Raw genomic sequence first — 22163 nt, forward strand, 5'->3', positions numbered from 1 at the left:
CCAGCCTCCCATCAGCAGACAGTGACGCAAGCAGACATTAACCTTTTGCTGTACGCCGCTTTCACAATAGCATTCCACACATGCTCCAACAAACCAGTTTATCTGTTCAGAGAGGACTGGTGCACAAACCTATACACTTGTCTGCGGCTGGAAAGCAGTGATTGCCTCTCTGTCCAGTACTGTGAAATGAAAATAAACCTGGTCTGGCCCTCACAAAGGAAGAAGACCTTATTAAGGGCCAAAAGGACACTGATGTAATTGTTCAACTAAAAAGCATAAAGGTATCATTGATAGGAAGCCTGTTCAGAAGAAATGGTAGCTTTCTACATTAAGGTTGAAGCCCAAACTGGCTTTCATACAGTAAGTGTGAATGCTGTCTAAGGCTTGGACATTATGATAAATATGTTCTTTTATGTTTGGCGCAAGAAAGAAAAGTTTGAAATGACACGAGCACGATTAAATGAGGACAATTTACCCCAAATGGCCAAAACAATAGGCTAATACATCAGCCAAACCAATTTCTTGGCAATCAAAAGAAAGAAAGATCAACAAGGACATCAAGAAGCAAAGAGCGAGACTCAAATTATCCTCACAATGCTTAAAAAAAAATAAATAAATAAATAAATTTAAAAAAAACCTACAGACTACAGACCATAATAAAAATAAAATAAAATGACGTAAAATAAAAGTAAATAAAAAAAAAAAAAAAAAAAAAAAAAAAAAAAAAAAAAAACAAGGAAAAGAAATTAATCTAAATTAATATTAAATGCAGTGAGGTTAAATGCATACAGACCAGGATAAAAAAAAATGTTTTATAAAAATTTTATTTTTTTATAAAAATAAGAACAAAGTAAAATAAAATAAAACATTTAAAAAAAGTGAATGAAATCAAATCCAGGGTGTTTTCTTGCCTACAGGCCAAGAAATGAAATAAAATAAAAATAAAAACAAATCAAATTCAGGGTTTTTTTTGTTTTTGTTTTTTTTGCCTACAGACAAAGATTAAAATAAAATAAAAAAAATATAAAATAAAATAAAATAAAATAAAATAAAATAAAATAAAATAAAATAAAAAAAAATTAAAATTAAAATAAAATCCACTGTGTCTTGCTTACACAGCAAGATAAGAAAATAATAATAAAATTCAGCGTGTTTTCTTGCCTACAGGCCAGGAAAAGAAAAGAAAAGAAAAGAAAAGAAAAGAAAAGAAAAGAAAAGAAAAGAAAAGAAAAGAAAAGAAAAGAAAAGAAAAGGGTGTTTTCTTGCCTACAGGCCAAGAAATAAAATAAAATAAAAATGAAAACTCAAAACAAATTCAGGGGGTTTTTTTGCCTACAGACAAAGACTTAAAAAATAAATAAATAAATAAATAAAATAAAATAAAAACCACTGTGTCTTGCTTACACGGCAAGATAAAAAAATAATAATAAAATTCAGCGTGTTTTCTTGTCTACAGACCAAGAAGCTGAGAAAGACTCTACCATCCCTGTAACCCCACATAGGAACTTTAGAATAAATCAAATAAAAATTTGTTCAAGAGTGTCCAACACTTTTGAACCAAGGACGGCTTTCATTAACCCCAGACCACCATACGCGTGCGGCTGCATTTGGATTCTACTACTTTGCTTTTTGCAGCAATACTATTCACTTTTTGTCAACTCAAAAAGACGAGAGCCTGAAAAACACGGCTCTGCACAATAGCTGCACATGCTGTCTGAATGTTCAAATGCCCGTTTCTACCAGGCTTGTGTCTGTTTCCTCTACAGCGCCTGAACATTTTCCAAACGCATTAGCCGTAAACTGTGCAGGCCTGGGCTGAACCCGGCGAACTTAAACAGTAGACAAATGTTCAGTGCCTCTATCCGTTCTCCTCCTCACTCTCTCTAAATGCAGTGCTGCACTCTTGGCCGTGTATGTTCCTTTGTTCAGTGGAGTGTCTGTGTCTGTCTAGTGAAGTGAGCTCTCCTGATCTGAGACCACCGCTGGCATGGATCACACTCGCTCCTGTGTGTATGTGTGCGTCTGCAGTCGAAGGCTCTCCTGCTTGGCTACCAGAGTTGGCATGGCCTTCCCGCTCACTAAATGCAAGACTAAACTCCCGTTTCGGTGTGTGTGTGTGCGCTGTTGGCATAGTGCTGCAGGCTTCTACAGGCCGCCAAAGGCCTGGCGCCATGGTGACATGATGTCAGACAACCAGCTGGTGAGAAGGGTGATGTGCACTGGCACGTAAGTGTGTGCACGTGCATGCATGCATTCACACACAACCGGAGAAAATGAGCATGCTCTCACACCCGCACAACACAATACAAATGTACCAGTAGACATTTTATAAATCCAACTATCAGTCGGTTGCCTGTAAATTAATCAACTAACCAGTCTTTAGGAAGCATTGTATAATTTGCTGTTTACATAAGACTTGAGTTTAAACACACACACAAACAGAAGAGAAGAAAACAAGATGCATTTAGTAGTGTTTTTAAAACTTAAAAAAAGGAAAAAGGAACTTAAAAATAAAATAAAATTAAATTAAATAAATAAATTAAATAAATGTAAAATAATACTAAAAATCCATAAAACAAAATAAAATAAAATAAAAGTAATAAAAAAAAAAAAAATCCAGGGTGTAAAATAAAGAAAGAAAGAAAGAAAGAAAGAAAGAAAGAAAGAAAGAAAGAAAGAAAATAATTGTTAAATAAAAGAAACACTACTAAAATAAAATAAAAATAAAACAATACAGGGTGTTTTCTTGGCTACAAAATAAAATAAAATAATCCAGGGTGTTTTCTTGCCTACAGACCAATATAAAATAAAATAAAATAGAATAAAATGAGAAAGAAAAAAATCCAGGGTGTAAAAACTAAATAAATAAATAATATTAATAAAAAAAAAGAAATAAAGAAAAAATAATTGTTAAATACAAGAAACATTACTAAAATAAAATAAAATAAAGTAAAATAAAATAAAACAATCCAGTTTTTTTGTTGCCTACAGACCAAAATAAAATAACTTAATTAAATTTAATTTAAAATTAAATTAAACAATCCAGGGTGTTTTCTTGCCTACAGACCAATATAAAACTAAATAAAATGAAAAAAAAAAAAAAAAAAAAAAAAAAGGATGTAAATAAAATTAAATAAAAACAAACTTAAAAAGAAGAAAATAAAAAGAAAACAAAAAATATAAAAAAGTAAAGTAAAATAAAATAATCCAGGTTATTTTCTTGCCTATAGACCAATATAAATGAAAAAAAAAAAAAAAAAAAAAAAATGGGTGTAAATTAATATAAGGGTGTAATATAGGGTGTAAATTAAATAAAACAAAAATAAAATAAAATAAAGTAAAATAAAATAATTCAGGACGTTTTCTTTCTCTCTCTTTTTTTTTTTTTTAACTTAGAAAGAAACATTACCAAAATAAAATAAAATATCCCATTTAGTTGTTAACGTCACATTTCTCATTTTCATTTAGTTGAACTAAAATAACTTAAAAAAAAAAAAAAAAAAAAAATGCAAAATGACAAAAAAAAAAAAAAAAATATATATATATATATATATATATATATATATATATATATATATATATATATATATATATATATATATATATATATATATATATAAAACATACAAAACAATAAAATAAAATATATAAAACAAACAAACAAAAAAACACTACAGACAACAAAACAACTACATTACTAAAACAGGAATAAAACAAAAACTAAAAAAAAAACAAAATTAAAGTTATTAAGAGACTAAAGTATTCTCTGTATACATAAATAATTTAGAGAAAGATACAATTTCTAGATTTTCTGCTGTTCAAACATCTATAAACATCAAAAGAACATTTTTTTTTGTGTGGGGGGGGAGCGGTCTTCCACAAAAGAAAAAGTCTATCTGACCAACATCTCAACCCATATTAAACTGATACTATGGATAGTATTAACTACCTTACATTAACTACCAAAAACACTCCTTTAATTTGGAATTCTGTTTCATATAGATCCAGATTTTCAGAACACACACGAAAACACAGACAGACGTCCAACAAAATGACACTGTTAAATTCGGGTCCATTTAGCAGGCTGGCACACAAACCCCCCCACACACACTTCTGAACTGGCACACAGATGCTCTGGCCCAAGCTGCTCTTGGCTTGGTGGGTGCAAGCTGGCACAGCTGGACCTCTCCATATCCCACAGAGGCTGAAACTGTGAACACATACACCATAAATGACACAGCTTTAGGTCAGCAGTGCCCCCCACCAGTATCATATCCTTACAAGAGAACTGAAAAAAAGAGAGAGATCAGTCTTGTTAGCACATGAGATTATTCCTAAAAGAGAAAATGACTAGGAGGGAAGGCAAAAGCCAACGAAAAACCTCCTTAACACCTTTCCTAAGTAGGCTCAAGAGCAGCCAATACAGTAAGCGTGGCATCAGAGCTCAGATGCAACTGATGGCACACTGTATTTACAGTGACACTACAAGTAAGGAATAACTGACAACAGACCACTGAAAATATCAACAGACTGGAAAAAACGACTCCAATATTTCCACACCTCAAGACATTGTTCACATATTTATTTCAAGACATTCGTCATGTACATCTCATCCCAAGTGCCCTTTACTAATTCCAAAACATCATTTAAACCTCAAAACTGAGCCTTGAGCATTGATATGTAAACTAATGCAGTTACTGGAGAAAAAGAAAGCGAGATTAAAGAGATCGTTTACCCAAAAATAAAAATGACCCCATGATTTACTCACTCTCAAGCCATCCTAGGTGCATCTGACTTTCTTCTATTAGACAAATACAATCAGTTCTATTAAAAAAAAAAAATATCCTGGCTCTTCCAAGCTTTATAACGGCAGTGAATGGCTGTTGAGATTTTGAAGCAAAATAAAGTGCGTCCATCCATTATAAAAAGTACTCCACACAGGAGTTAATAAAGGCTTTCTAAAGCAAATCAATGCATTTGTGCAAGAAAAATATTCATATTTACTACTTTAGAAAAGGTCATCTCTAGCTTCTGGTAAAAAGTATGTTCTATCAGAGGTTGTGTTTGATCATAGTAGATTTCTAGGAAAAGCTTTGGGCACTTCTATATAGTATGAATACGAGCAGTATGAACGAAAGTGAGGTGTACAATATCTGCTAGTGCTATGCAATGATTAATCACATCAAAAACAGATTTTTTTGTTTACATAATATATGTGTGTGTACTGTGTATATTTATTATGTATACATAAAAACACATACAGTATATATATTTTGAAAATATTTACATGCATATATTTTATTGATATAATTAATATTATATATAAATATATTAAACATATAAGCATATTTCTTTAATATATCCATGTGTGTATATGCATGTGTGTATTTATACATACACACACAATAAATACACAGTATGCACACATATATTATGTAAACAAAACTTTTATTTTGGATGCGATTAATCACAATTAATCAATGCACAGCATTAATATCCGCCATGTTATCACTGTCACATGACCTACCAGTGTCAGCTGCATCACTACACAGCCATTCACAACTTCTGTCCTGTGGCTTCAGTACGTTAAAATCAAATGTGCACTCCAGTATCTTGCAAAAAATATAAAAAAACATCTGATCAGTCGCAGATACTATGAATTCAGACATACTGCTCTTTTGCAATACTGTTTTTGCACACTACATAGTCAGTCGTGAGGGTAACGCATTACAAGTAACGGTAGTTACATAATCAGATTACTTTAAGTAACTAGTACAGTAACTTATTACTTTTAAATTTACAATGAAATATCAGAGTTAGTTCTTTAAGTAAGTAGCACAAGTTACTTGCTTTCCCATTTATTCACTGATGCTTTTTCTTGTCCCCATGTTGAGAGAAATCAAAAGTGAGGTGCAGAGGCATTTCCTTCAGCCTGAGGCTTATTAATTTCACTTTTTTTTTTTAACAACAACAACAACAACGACGAAGCAAGCCCACCCAGGTGACAAAAAGTAACGCAAACGTAACAATGCATTACGTTTAGTGCTGTCAAAATGATTAATCGTGGTTATTTGTGATTAATCGCATCTAGTAGTTTGTGTTTACATAATTAGCTTACATATACACAGAGTATACACAATTATGTAAACACAAACTTTTATTTTGAATGTGATTAATCACGATTAATCGCAATTAATCGATTTGACAGCACTAATTACATTTCATATTTATGATTTATATTATATATAAATATATTAGATATAGTACTTAAACATGCAGGTGTGTATATTTATACATATAAATACATACAGTACACAAACAAGTAAACACAAACCTTTATTTTGGATGCAAGTAATCGATTTGAAAGCACTAACTACCATAAAAAGCAATTAAGTAATGCAATTAGTACCTTTTTATGGAGTAATGCAATATTGTTTTGCACTACTAAGGCTGGGAGACATGGCAAAAAAATTTAAACCTTGACTTTTTTCAAAACATTTGACCGATTCTTGATTTTTTACGATTTTTAACTAGTCAACTTTTCAACTTTTATTCCAAGTGCAGCACACATGAAGTTGTCAACATGATGTAAATGTTAAAAAAAAATCACTTAAATATCTTTGCAGAAAAGATGCATGAACTACAACTACATTTTGTACAAACTTGTCTTATACATATATGTTCAGAAATAATACAAGGAAAATGCTTTTTAAACAAAACAAAACAAAAAAGCTCAAGTCAAATTAGCCCAATTCAAATTTAAAATGACTGAAGGTTTAACACCAGTAGACTATTAATAACTATAAATCTTCTGTAAACACAATGAACAGCAGCTTTCAGCCTGTTGCCATGATGCAAATATCAGACAGAGTAGTAGTTCTTCACAGGTTTTCTATTCGATTGCACTGCTTTTCCATTGTTTTTGCTATGTAAACAAGGGCACGTTTGACTGTTGACTTGCATCTCTTGCATGAAATGAAACCGCATTCTAAAACACGGCGCTCAAGTTTAAAGAATTTTACTTATATCACTGGCATATTGTCTAACTGTCAAACTTCCTCTTCCTTTAGAAATTCCTCAATTTCTAAAAATAAAATTGTGGAAAACATTACATTTGAATTAATCGATGAAATCAGAATGATTTCAGTGACGAGCTGCTCTGAGAGATTGTTACTTTAGCCACATTTAGTGCGTTTAGCCATGAAACTTGCTAACTAGCACATTACTAGGAAAGGTGATTGCAGAGATTCATCAAAAAAAAAAAAAAAAAAAAAAAAACACCTTATACTCACTTCTGCCATAGGTGAGGCTGGATCACAAATGATTTGCGCGAACATAGATGCATTTATGTAGATCGGGAGGCGCATTCCCTTCACAAACAAACGTAATCCACTGCATCTTCAGCGGCTCAGATGTCAGGACTAAATGACGACCACTATGTTCATTATTACATCCAGCAACACAACACCTCAATCTATCAATCGGAGATATTCTTGTCTAACTTACATCCCTGCTCCAGCATCAAAACAATGGAGGTCGGACTGTTACAGCTGATCTGAGGTAAGATTAATTAAAAACCACTGCATGGATTTGTATCATTATAGGGTGGATTTGTACATACACTGCCAACACACATTAAATGTTCAAACAAAATGTAAAAGTGAACTTTGCATCCGATGACCCCTTTAAAAATAACATTCCTCAACACTGTATATAGTATGGAAGCATGCATATTTGGATGCAGCGATCGCGTTCATTTTTCCAATTTAGTGAATCAATTTATCAGTCAGAGTGATTCTTGATTTACTAAATCACCTACTCAAAAGGCCAGCACCGCCAAAGAGGCCACATGACTGACAGGTAAAGTAACCAATCATATTTTGTTCTATGCTGCGTCATATTTGGGGTGTGGAAATGTCACTACAATAATAGACTGTGTGTAAAACTCCCATTTTACATACTTTTAAAAACGCAGCGTTTAGTTGATCCAAATAAACGCTCATTGTCACAGTTGCAAACGCGATGACTTTCTTCTTTCATGAGGAAATTCAATGACGACTTCGAAACTCCTCAAGCTTTCCTTATAAAATAAAGGTTCTTCACTGGCATCGACGGTTCCATGAAGAACCTTGAACATCCCAGGAACCTTTCAAACACAGAAAAGGTTCTTTATAGTCAAAAAAGGTTCTTTAGATTTTTAAAATGTTCTTCAAATTGGTTATTTTAAGAACCGTTCACTGAAAGGTTCTTTTGGGAACCAAAAACGGTTCTTCTATGGCATTACTGCAAAAACACCCTTTTGGAACATTTATTTTTAAGAGTGTACGCATCAGATGTTCAACCAACGGTCCGTGGGTGTGACGTCTGAGGCTGAGACTACTGTCTGTCTGACCCTCAAAAATACACGGTGAATAAGCAAGCCAAGACAGACAAGATGGTTGGGGGCTTTGTCTACATGAATCAATACTACTTCACAGTCCCACTGCGCAGTAACTCAAACAATATTACAATACGAAAACAAACACCGCCTGTACAGGAGGTAAAGGAGCATCCCTGATCCTAATACCTAATTCCAAAAATAAGCTTGGCAACATAGCAAGCGCTCTAAGATTAGCAGAGCAGTATGGTTTCGCACAGAGATTAAAAAGAGTCTTTTTGGTCAAAGCTGCTCTGGATGACAGCTGTGAGGGTGGACAGATGGTGTGCTGGCCTGTAGGGGAGAAGCCAGTGAGACTGTGTCAGGACAGGGTTACTTGGTCACCAGTGAGAAACCGTGAGACCAACGAGCTTATTTCTGCAGCACAGCGCCCAGCGGCCATGATTAGCATTTAATGATGCCTGCATACTGAGAGCGCTACTCTCTCAGACAAATACGGTTATGAACACTGCTAGCCAGGAAAAGAGCCCTACGAAGTCTTCAGACTGCTAATACAAATACAGTTACAACTACTGTTGGCTAAATAGTTTTTTTATTTATACTGACATGAAAAATAGAGTAAAAATGCAAATACACTTTTATAAGTCAATCTAGGGTTTTAAAATATTGCGCCAAGAAATGCGCTGATAAACATTGCTAAAACAAAAACTAATTGCACATTATGAGTGCAAGTGCAAAAAATGAGGGTTGGGTATCTCCAGGATGTTTTTAAAACAATTTTATATTGATATAAAAAAGCTTCCAGTTAAAACGCTAGAGATTTGATCATATGTGTGCACTTTACCACTGTATAAATGTGGTTAGCAGGAAGTAGAAGCACTTGCTCTCTTCATTTGCTTGAGGCTACAATTTGGCTAACAGAGTTGGTGAACTGCAGGTCGATTTAATGCTGCTAGATTCTCTCTGAGAACAGACAATGATTACACTATTACACAAGACTCAACTTCTAATCCGCAAATTTAAACTACAAATTACATTTTAGGGCATTTTCTGAACTGTTTAATAGATGTACTCCCCAACACTCCACCAGCAAACCAACTACAGTAAGGTAAAATGAAAAGACTGAAGAAATCACCCTCTTAAAACATACTACAGTAAGAAAAATTATCAGATATTATTTAACTATATACTATGGGGTGTGACGAGACACTTATCCCACAAGACGAGACGAGACACGAGACTGGGTTCACAAGAATGAGACGAGATGAGATTTTTAAACCTTTTTTAAAGAAATCCTCAATGATAAAATATATAGGTAAAATAGTCTTTTATTCAACTGAAAAAGTCAAAATGCAAAACGCCAAATGCAAAAAAAAAAAAAAAAAAAAAAAAAAAGAGGTGCATTTTGAACTTGAAATTGAAATTAAAATTAAACTTCCATTTTAATGAATTATATGCAGTAATAAACAACATTTAAACAAGAGCTTCATGATTCTGGATAACTTAAGAATCCCAGTTGTTTTTAATAAATTGGACATCATGATTCTCTCATGATTCTGGAGAAAAAGATTAGAAAGCCAAACAAAATAACGTAATTTACTAGTGGTTCTGACAAAATGTTCATTGCTTAAGTCTTTAAAAAAAAAAAAAAAAAAAAATATTCATTTAAACAAAATAAAAAATTCAATGAAGGATGTCTCAATTCATTAAGACTTGTTTAACTATTGAAATCTCCTGAATGAATGATTCAACGACATACTTTTTTTAAACGGGCAGTTGTCGCCACCTCCTGGCAGAAGAGGATAAGCGTTACAATACATACAAGATGTCAAGTGTTTATACCCAAACTATAAACTTTTATCCCAGTAGTTCTGTTATTTAAATGTCTGTAACACAGAAATGATGATTATAACGTGTTTGTTGCTATTTCTGGATCAGTAGCGATATGAATGCAGATTACAATGTCTTTAACACCTGTTTCACATCGTAAGTGTCAGTGGAGCATGAGCAGCGCGTTTTGTCGCCGCCCATATCAGTGAATGTCAGGTTCACATCGGAAGCCTAATGATGGGCGACCCTCTGATTCATTAACATGGGCAGCGATAAAACGTGCTTTTGCAATGTGAAAGTCGTAACAGACATAGCTAAATCGGTGTCATTCAGGAATAAGATCGCATGGGTGTTTGAATCAAGATCTCAGTCTTTTAAGGATTAATCGTGCAGCTCTAATGTGAACACTGCAAAATGTTTTGCAAGGATATTGTCACTAGATCCCACGAGATCTGACTGGTCTCGTGAGACACATCAGATCTCGTCACATCCCAAATGTATTATGTTGCTGACTGATTATTGTATTTATATACCTTGTTATTTACACTCTTGCTGAAAAAAATAGCCAAAACCAGCTGATTGGCTAGTCTCAGTTGGTCTCCCAGCCTGGTCAGGCTGGTTTTAGAGTTAAACAAACACAATGCAAATACAAATGCGTGACTCTGGACCACAAAACCAGTAACAGGGGTCAATTTTTTAAATTGAGATTAATATAATCAAAAAGCTGAATTAAATAAGCTTTCCATTGATGTATGGTTTGTTAGGATAGGATATTTGGCGGAGATACAACTATTTGACAATCCGGAAGCTTAGCATCGATCACTGAATCCGATTAGACCACCTGCTTGCACAGGAAGACTATTTTCAGGCGCTGTGCAATATCATTGTGCCTGCTGCACCCATGGTACAGCAGCAAAGTTCCTTGATTATTACACTGGAATGAGCGTATCCATATCGGCCTAGAAAATTGCAACTTTTTATTTTCCGTCAGTCTTAGTACATGATGTAACTACAGAAGTGTCAAGTTTTAAACAGGAAAAATATCAAAACTCTTTGGTCATTTTTGAGCAAGAAGCTAACGGTCTAATCTGATTCAATGATCTATGCTAAGCTATGCTAAAAGTGCTAACGCCAGACCCGGAGATCGGCTGAATGGATTTGAAAACGGTAAAACTCAACAGTTTAACTCTAGGGGAGTTGGAAAATGAGTCTATTTTCAAAAAAAGTGGAGTGTTTCTTTAAAGTTGTCCAAATGAAGCTCTTAGCAATGCATATTACTAATCAAAATTTAAGTTTTCATACATTTACGGTAGGAAATTTACAAAATTTATTCTTAATGATATTTGGCATAAAAGATCATTTTGACCCATACAATGTATTGTTGGCTATCGCTACAAATATACCCATGCTACTTAGGACTGGTTTTGTGGTCCAAGGTCACATATATGTGATTGCCAAAGATTGCCAAACCAGCTGGTTGGTGGTCTTAGTTGCATAGGCTGGTTTCAGCCGTTTTTTTCTCCCCAGCAGGAATGGTACTTCAAATAATGACAAAAAGAATAAAAAAAAAACTGCAACAATAATACCCAATATAAGGAAAACAAACACCATGCAAATACAAGTATAGGCTTCTGCTTTGTCTAACACAAACTGAATTTGATTATAATGAGTTCAATCTATGTCAGTCTACAGGAAAGTAATGCATTTTAGGCCTGTTTACAACCTCAGTCTCCGGTGATCTGATTACAAGTGGTAAGAAATTTGGATCACATGTTTTGTGATCCAAACCGTAGTGGGAGGTAGTCCCCTTTGCATTTACACTGATGCATTCTGATGTAGGACTGCCTACTCATCCGTCAACGAAGCAATGGTTTTAAAATTCACTATTCATGTGTAGTTTAAAAAGATGGAAAAAAATTATGGAAAAACCCATACATTTCACAAAGGCTCTACAGTGAACATGTAATGACATGGATTATGTGAAGCACACACATCTGAAGTTTAGCAAATCTAGTTCAACTACAAAAACTATTTATATTAATCAGTCAATCACAAGGGGTCACAGGAGACACATTTGAGACGTTAAGCATCTCACATGACCTCTTGTGATTGAATACATCCAGATGGATGTTAATACCAGGTGTAAACAAGACCTTCATTAATCAGGAATGCTAACTTAATTACTCACTATATACATCCTTGTTTAAAGGATTCACATTGGATATAATTTGCCATCAAATAACATAACAGGACCTATCAACATCCAACTATCAGTCTTGGACCCTAAAGTTGGAGTGAGATGAAAATACAACCCATTTATTTCTAAGCACATGTTTTTAATCTTTTTATGAATGATTCATCCATGCATGCATTTAATTTGTAAAAAAAAAAAAAATTGAGCTCAGAATTTTGAATCAAAAGTTTTTCCGCTGAAATGACAGACACATGCTGGACTTCTCCAATGATTTTCATGTTCACATCTGCCTCCAACCAATCAACAACCAATATAACCAAGTACCTAGTCTACTTTTTTCCCCATTTCACAGAGAGGAACTACTTCCATTACATCACAGCTTTAAGGGACCAATTATTTTGCAAGGATATAATATTTTATAAAACAAATAAGATGAAATAAATCTATTTAGCTCTCTGCGAAAAGCAAAACAGCCTGAACATTTACACATGCAAATCCTACTTTTCCAGGAGAAACCAGCTCATTTTAAACAAGCAACCTGCTTGTTTGCTTCCACTTCATGCAAAACAAGTATTTGGATTTTTGGTCGAAACGTCTCCAGTGAACTCAGTGTTATATCGGATTAACCTACAGGTTAAACTGCGACCATTAGAAACTTTCAAAAAACAGGGTTTTTGAAGTTCGTCCTTGATAAATGACACTCATAATTCAGTGAGGTAACCCTGGCAACAAGACAACCAATAAAGAGAAGTATGACCAGCTCCGGTTAAAGGGCAGGATTTCCGCTGTGGCCAGTGGGGTTTATAAAATCCTCCTGCACATTTATCAAAATCACCTTTAATTATGAACTGCAAAGGAAATGCAAACCACAAACTAACATACACAGACCTGAAAGAGGGGATGGTACTAATCAAAGAGCACACAAGCAAACGGGCAAGTCATCGCAAAGAATTCACACAAAACCCATTCAGAGACAAACAAGCACTATAAACTATTCTCACCATACTGGTTCCAGACAAACAGTGACAAACATCCAGCTCAAAGCACACACATTAAATACCATTACACTGGCACTGAGCAGAACAGGCATAAAGGCTGTACCAATGAGGTGTCTGACGCTATTCATGGGACCCTTTCCAGTGTCCCAACTCACTCACACACACACAAACTTTAACAGTTGTTTACTTTCAAAAGTACACAAACCACATTCAACATTGCCAAACAATAAAACTGATATATCCTACTTCATAGACTAGAAACACTTCATACTTCAAAAACAAACTTTTACTTCCAGACAATCATCCGCATTCACTCATATACTCAAGTACTTGCATTTAAAATTACTTGGTTTACTCAATTCTACTACTGCTTGAAAACTACAAATCAAAGAATTTGTTGCATTTAAAAGCATTGCCATAACAACGTCACAGGTTATTACATGGCAGACAATGTGTGATTTTTTTGAAAATCTATTAATCTATCAATTACTAGAACGAATAATCGACTCATCAATTATTTCACCGATTAATCGGTAGGCTTTTAACTTTTGCGATTAACCTATTGAGTTACACTTATTCAAAACTATTCAATAAAACAAGGTAAGTCACTTCAGCTTTTGAAAATGTCAAAAATATATGAAGAGTTCAAATGCAAAACCAGCTAAAAGCCATCTCAGTCAAAAATTAGATAATGATACTGAGTGAATGCTCCTGACACATATTATACATCCATCAAATACTTTAACTTTAAACTCGCTAATTTCCAGCCTCAGCCCAAACAGAAGTACCAGTACTTACATAGAAACCTATACAAAGTAGCCAGAAAGAAAGGCTTATTTTAAAGAAATATGTCTGATGGATTTAGAGGCTTTTGCATCTGAACTCTTCATATACAAATAAATATATTAGGAACACAAAATGAGATGACAAACAGTATCGGCACCAATGATTGATTGGCGGAAATATCGGTTATCGGTAAAAATCCATGCCGATAGTTTTCTCCAGGTCGAGTCCATTGCTGGAGAGGTTCGTCATTATACAGCAAAGTCCTATAGTCTTTGTTATACAGCACGAGAGCGGCCCCTAGTTGCGGAAATCACTGACAGCACGTGCCGTTTGTTTAGACACGTGACACTCCGCACTGCACAGAGCGGGACACTTCAAAGGCAGATTTAAAACATCGACAATGAAACGGTGTGTACAGTATACTGTAGTGCATGTTTTCATGTCCTTACTAAGCAATGAATTTGTTGACTAGATGCTGCATTAGTGGAGAAAGGACAGCAGTATACTTTTGCCCGTTTGGTGCTCAAATAAAGACTTGTAGGCCGCCTCCTGAATTGAACGTGATGTGTCCAGTGTGTGTGATACCGGATAGCTGTGAGTTCTTCTAGACGCGACGCTGCACTTTTACCTATTGTGTGACTAACATATTTTTATATTTTGATTAGATAACCACAAATGATCTAGAATAGAAGCAGTTAAATTGTGAAAGTACACAATATCCACATATATGCAATTTCAATACTATGGCCTTTGTGTACATATTTAAAGATGACCATCTTCAGCTTGACTGTTGACATAATGGTAACACTTTACAACATGAGTCCATTTGTAACACTAAGATTGATAAAAGCTGTAGAATAGAAGTATTGTCCCTTGTTAGAGTGTATAAATTTCAGCATTTACTGACATATTTTGAAAATTTTAGTTGCTTTTGTTAACATTAATGAGTAATGAACTATAGTGATCAATATATAATTAATATTAATATTTTTATTCATTTACAAACTTTTTTTTTTTTTTTTAAATAATAGAGCACCATTTTTTTTGCTCAGTATCCATTTTAAAAACTATTGGTCGATTAATCGATATCTGTAAAATCTGATATCGTTCGACCTCTAGTCATAAGTGCCATGTCTTCTATTGGATTGCATTTGGGAATTTGGGGCACTTACATTAGGCCATATGAGATCAAGAGTCTATTCGACAACAAAAATATCTGTTGACATCATCGATAATGTCGACTAATTGTTTCAGCCCTAATTCATCAAGAACAATTAATACAATTTTTTTTTTAAATTCAATCAGAAATAAAATGGCTACATTTAATATATACAACTCTTCAAAAAATGTGATAAAAACTTGAAAGGTTTTTCTTGGGCTCATCTCACATCATCTTAAGTCTTTCAGAGTTCGTCCAGATAAAAACCACTGTCTCATGACACTAAAATTTGGGCAGACCAAAAACAAGTTTTACAGAAAAGTTTGCACTACAACACTGACATTTTGGTGGTTCATCGCCCTTTAGTGAATCAGTCTAATATAGCCTGTACTGAAATAAAGGGTTTAAAGTTGTTAATTGCTACAGTTATTGTTGGCCAAAAGACAGTAGGTTGCTAGCATCAGTCACCTCTGGGCACACCACAACTACAGCCAAGCCTGTGATACAGAATACCGGTAACATCTGCCAAATATGAGAAAGGGACAGACACTGAAATAGCAAAACACTAAAAGGCCATCAGAAGACACAATCAAATCATTGTTTCCAATAAACTTTCTCCCAAACTCACTTTCACTTAACTATCACGTTTAAATGCAGCAGATCAATTGATTGTGTGCTCTGCAACATCTATACGGTGAAAATAATCCGCATCAAAAGCAAAAAGAAGTTTAAGGAGCCTTAAAGTCTTATTGGACTTGAATTACATTTTCTGCAATAAAAAAAAACAAACAAACAAAAAAAAAAAAGAGTGATGCTTGTCTATGCGAAACTCAACACCATAATGCTAAAGTGTTATGTGTTTTTTTTAAAACGTGTTGCTACATGGATTAGATTTTTACACATTTATGCATCAGGAGTAAATCCACAATTCCACTTAAATGAGTAGGTAACTCAAAAATGAAATCTGTGTCATTATTTACTCACTCTCATGTCATTATGATATAATATGGAAATTTTAAAAAAAATACCCTTTTTCCTCTTCCACGCTACTGCAATTAATGCACACAATACCACATATACCACAAATTTCCTGAAGCCATTCAATAACAGCATCACTCTTTAAAGTGAATATTTTGCATGAATTGGTTGAGCTGGTTCGCAAAACCAAGCTGAGCAATTCATTCACAAAACAGATCGCTCTGGTTCTTGAGCAATTAGCAGTGAATAACAACTTCAATTTTGGTTTGTCTGACGCACAAAACCTTTATGATGCTTTAACTTTCTTTGTGTCTCAATAAATTGTAACAGCAAGGAAAAATGCAGCCAAAACATTGCTCAAATTTTTCCTTTTGTGTTCGACAGAACAAGTTATAGGTATGTTTGGACAAACTATTCCTTTAAAACCAATAGCAAACCTCTCAAAACAAATCTCAAGCATGAAGAATAGTAATGCATACTTAAACTTAAATGCATATTCTATCAATAAACATCCCATTCAAATCAATCTAGTGTGCTGCCTTGCAAAACTGATTTTACTTAAAATAATGTTGTTGGTCTTTCTTTGAAGTATAAATAAGTCAAAAAGGTTTTACATGTGTAAACCTACATTTCAGATTTGTTTAAAACAACACTTGAAGTTAACTTACCTTGAACACCCCTCAGGTTTCAGAGTCTCCCGTTCTCCCTCATCTGAAGAACATGCAAATAATTTCCACTGTAAATAGTGTGTGAATTTGTAAGCGCCTCTTCTCCTGTAGATTAAACCAGTGAGCTCAGGAGATCACAGACTCTATCCGAACACCTGTGGAGAAAAAAAGCAGTTCAGAGTCAGACCACAAACATACACATAAGCACAGAAGATCTGAAGATAGTGCCAGACGTTTGACGGCGGTAGAGGTTGTTCTGTGATTTTCTTATTTGAGCATTTATTCTTAGATGTCAAGTAAAATTGGTTGCACTCAGATTATGTGCAAGTCATAAAAGCGATGATGAGATTTCATGGAAAGTGCAGAAATGAGGGCAAAAACAGGAAGCCGTTTTTGAAAGCGAGGTTCCAAATAATGCCAAATTCAGTTCGGCAGCAAAAAACTAAAATTCAATACCGAAAACCCGAACTGTTCTTAAATATCACAGTATGCAATATTTCAGACAGTTTGGTATTGGGCTTCTCTTTATTGCACAGTGACTTGGGACAAATACCGGGCATTATTGCTGAATGCTGTGGTGAGGCGAAGCCAAAAAGAATAGAACGCTTGCCAGAATAAATCTAAGAAACATTAGAACTTTCCCTCCTTTCCAATCGTTCTAACGAACTTCACCACATGCTAATTCTTGACAAAACCAAACCTACGGCAGCAATTACATGACTCACTTTGTGGATAGGTACAACAAGAATTCCATTCTCTAAACACACACACCGACTAGTTAAAAGAATGGGGGAAGATTTCCCTCAGGTCTGATATGCTGTAGTCTAAAAATGAGCATGCAAAGCGGTTGGTGCTTAGGCTCCCAAACACAGTAGTGAAGTTAGATAAAACCATACTTCTTAAACTCAACAAAAAGCATCTGTATCTTAAAGGTCAGTCCTTACTAATAAAAAACACTGTGATTTATTACCCCCAACAGCAAACAGCCAGCAATTTAGAAGATAATCTGCGCATTTACCCCTGAATATAAAACAAACTTGACGCTGTTAATAAACAATTCCTCATCAATATCTAAATCGTGTCTTAGGCCAGTCTCAGCAAGTTCACCACATAAAAAACCAGTGTGTAATGTTTATACATAATGCACCGAAAGTCACTTAAGTTCAAACCAGGGTAACCAAAGGTTGCAATACCTATAAATAAAATATTCAAGGTTATATATTCATGCTTGGCAAACCACACCCAGCAAACATAGGCTTTCCTTTTGAATAATATCACAAATATTCAAAGCATGAGAGTTCCTTGCCTGTGACAACCTTATCTATATTGAGCGGAGTTCAAGCACAAAAACTTCCTAAGGTCAAATGCATTTTGACAGGCTTACGAACAAGATTTAGTCCAAAAACACCTATGTTTTTGCTCATTTGTGATACACCCTGCTGTGTGCAGGCCTGGGCAGAGTTAACTAGCCTCTCTCGAGTAACCCAACACAGATACCTGCACACAGAGGAAGCTAATAGACAACAAAACACCATTTATATCTGCAGTCGAGTTGCGTATCACATTTAGCTGGATATACGGTTTCAAAACGAGGGTTTTAGCAACAGTGTAAGAAAAGTAAGTGGGGTTTGATGTAACAATGGAGAGCTGTAAAAACACGCAGCGGCGGCCTCACGAACTTCCTTGTAACCTGGTGGATTCTCTGAGGAGGACAAAAAACCCGAGGAAAGTTGGGGAAGCAAAGGCGTTTGCGAGAGAAACACAAGCGTTTTGAACGTATGCATTCAGTGCATATGGACGTTTTAACGTTTTCAGTTGAATACTTGAGACTTGGGGCGATTAAAAGTAAGTATGTGAGAGGGAAAACCGCGGGGTGGGAAAACAAGCTTCCTTTAGCATCTCCAGCCATAATGGCATTTGCAAGAAAGTTATACGTGCCCTACTATGAATGCATGCTGATTGAGAACAATCTCTAAGACAGTCGAGTTGAACTAAAAGCGCTTACACTACACATTTGTGACGTTTAAAAATCAAATAATCCAAAACGAGTCATTCTTCGGGGTTTCCTAAGTATAATTCAATGGGAGCCAGGCCAATCGAGCATGGAAGAAAAGTATGAACGAAAGCAAAACAAATCTTACCCATGTTGAGTACGGCAACAGCACATATTCCACATAAAGCACTTTTCCCATTGCATTTGCAATTGATAAATTAAATCAGGGCTCCGCGAATTCCATTCCCAGTGAAAAAAAAGTGAAGTTATTCCACAAGCGAGCGCATTCCCCTCATTATAATCCTAGAGGTATCCCATTTTCCAAAGAAAAAATTCAAGAGCGTGGATGCCCGAGCCTTCTCGCTAACAAAGGGCGCCGACAATCCAAGGTAAAAGCCCAAAGAATCGGTGTAGGAAAAAATCTCAGCTCCGGACTACAAATGGCCAAACGGCAGATCCAAGACGTCCCAAACTTGTGCAGCCCTTTTTTCTCTCTCAAAGAAGTTGTTCCTGTTTCGCCAAAGCTTGGGGGAGGGGGAGCTGTTTTATCAAGCTCCTGGCCAAAGAGAGAGAGAGAGCTTAAAATCCTGCAGGCTCTTGTGTGCTAGAGATCCACTAGAATAAACGCTTTAAATCAAGTCTGCAGTGTATTTGTAGAGCGAGTGATATGCGTTAAAAATAGCTGTGGATCAAATAATAACCGCAGCTGGCTGCACCGACACAAAGATCTCAGTATGAGTACTAACGTCAGTCCTTATAGACCGTGTATCGGAACACTATGCTTGTTGCGATATTCTTCGACATTGTATGTTTTAGATGCGAAAAGGATACTCTATTTCCTTTCTCCTTTGGACTGCTCTCCTTTACAGCGGTTGGGAAAAGCCGCTATATTTTAATGGTGAAAAGTGTGCGGTTGGAAAAACACAGAGGGGTGTCCGATTCCGCGCGACGGGGCTTCGCGAGCGATTCGCTTTCCCCAAAACGTGCTAGTCACAGCCTTTCCTTATGAAACACGGGTGATTAAAATAGCTCACGGCACTAACATGGCTTCCCCCATCAGAAATGAGCGAGTGCCGCTGATGGGTGCTCGCCTCCCCCCCCTCTTTGATCCGGCCGGATGGTTCAGTCCATATTGTAATAAGTAGCAATTCTAGGTCAGGTTGACTCGCCGTTGAATATAGTGACTGAAGGCGGAGATCAATTCGAGCGGCTGTGCTCTCAAATCAGCCGAAATTCTTTGTCATTCAAATGTAGGTAATGGCTAATCATCGCAAGAAAGAGCTCACTAGTGTCTTAAGGACATGTTGAATCCTGCTGTACAGCTGTGAGACACTGAGAGGTAAGAGGTGTCAGAATTATAGTCACCTTTCCTAAGATGCTAGACAAAATCAGTCTGGTGGAAAAAAAATGTCTGTATTATCCACTTTTTTTTTTCTTAAGGTAGTAATGGGCGGAGCCATTTGTAAACTTTATTGGTCTGGCTTCTGGTCCACGTCCAGGTATTTTTAGTTGTACAAAACAGCTCGTTTTGGTGTGTCTCACCATGGTATTTTAATGTATTATCTTAATTATAAACACAGTTGTTTGTTTGCAAACAGTTTTACAGTTTACTGCACGTTGTTATTCTTCCCGATGACGGGTTATGAACCGAAAGTCTCACCCATAGCCTTATTTCCGTGTTGAAGATAAAAGGTGGCTATTTACTCTCAAATCAAAAGGAATACATTCTTACCATTTTAATTATTATTACGACAAAGTTAAAGACATTAAAGGAGAATAATAATAATTTACTCACCCCCTGGTCATCCAAGATGTTCATGTCTTTCTTTCTTCAGTCGTAAAGAAATTGTTTTTTGAAGAAAAGTTTTTGGGATTTCTTTCCATATAATGGACTTCTATGGTGCCCGCGAGTTTGAACTTCCAAAATACAGTTTAAATGCAGCTTCAAATGGCTTTAAACGATCCTGAGGAAGAAGGGTCTTATCTAGCGAAACGATCGGCTATTTTCTAAAAAAAAAAAATTACAATTTATATACTTTTTAACCTCAAATGTTCATCTTGTCTAGCTCTGCGTGAACTCTATGTAATCCGGTTCAAGACAGTTAGGGTAGGTCGAAAAACTCCCGTCTCATTCTCTTTGTCCTACATCATTGTTTTACATTTTTTTTTGTAAAGGGCATTTGATCTTCTTTGCTGTAATTTTACTGTAAACACAGGGTCAGTACATCAGCAGCGATGTAGGATAATTTTGAAGAAGAAAATGAGAATGGGAGTTTTTCGACCTACCCTAAATGTCTTGAACCGAGTTCTCGCAGAGCTAGACAAGACGAGCATTTGAGGTTAAAAAGTATATAAATAGTAGGGCTGCAACGATTAATCGCACAATGTCGTGAGATTAATCGACATCGTGCGATTAATCGTTGCAGCCCTAATAAATAGTACTTTTATTTTTTTTATTTATTTATTTATTTTTAGAAAATAACAGATTGTTTCGCTAGATAAGACCCTTCTTTCTTGGCTGGAATTGTTTAAAAGCTCTTTGAAGCTGCATTTAAACTGCATTTTGGAAATTCAAACTCGGGCCACCATAGTAGTCCACTATATGGAGAGAAATCCTGAAATGTTTTCCTCAAAAAACATAATTTCTTTACGACTGAAGAAAGAAACACATAAACATCTTGGATGACAAGGGGGTGAGTAAATTATCTGCAAATATTTGTTCTAGAAGTGAATGTCTCCTTTAAACACAATCGGTTCCACTTCAGGTTTTACATTTCCTGCCCATTACACATTAGTGAGAGAAACACGCTCAGAGCAAAAGGAGAGGAACAAAAACCACCAGCAATCCAGGCCAGCTCACACAACTTCTGTGTGTCCAGTGTTTAATGTGATGCATTAACAAAAATCATCCAAACTTTACACAGTTCCCAAGTCTAAATATTCCCAGCTATGTCAAATAAGTACGAGTCTGAATATGCAGCATTCATAACAATATACATGGAAAAAGTAGTGCATACATGCATCCAAGTGCAGCATAAAAATAATCAATACAGCCATTTGAATAAATACCCTACCATTATGTATAAATGTGACCCTGGACCATAAAACACATCATAAGGGTCAATTCTTTGAAACTGAGATTTATACATCATCTGAAAGCTGAATAAATAAGTTTTCCAT

The 22163-nt window shown here is 35.4% G+C and overlaps 1 protein-coding gene across 2 annotated transcripts in view; it reads right to left on the bottom strand.

The window, feature by feature from the left end:
- The window catches only part of bcl9 (BCL9 transcription coactivator), a 127653-nt gene that overhangs the window by 35428 nt on the left and 70062 nt on the right, over nt 1-22163 (bottom strand). The window contains exons 1-2 of one of the 2 annotated variants that reach the window (XM_051108828.1): nt 19132-20031; nt 16991-17145 (exon numbers count right to left, since the gene is read on the bottom strand). The gene's annotated coding sequence lies outside the window, so the exon portion shown is untranslated. Of the gene's footprint in view, nt 1-16990; nt 17146-19131; nt 20032-22163 lie in introns of those variants that run through there. The other variant, XM_051108836.1, reaches the window with a different exon arrangement.

The sequence above is a fragment of the Labeo rohita genome, chromosome 1, assembly GCF_022985175.1.
Source record: "Labeo rohita strain BAU-BD-2019 chromosome 1, IGBB_LRoh.1.0, whole genome shotgun sequence".
Lineage (NCBI taxonomy): Eukaryota > Metazoa > Chordata > Actinopteri > Cypriniformes > Cyprinidae > Labeo > Labeo rohita.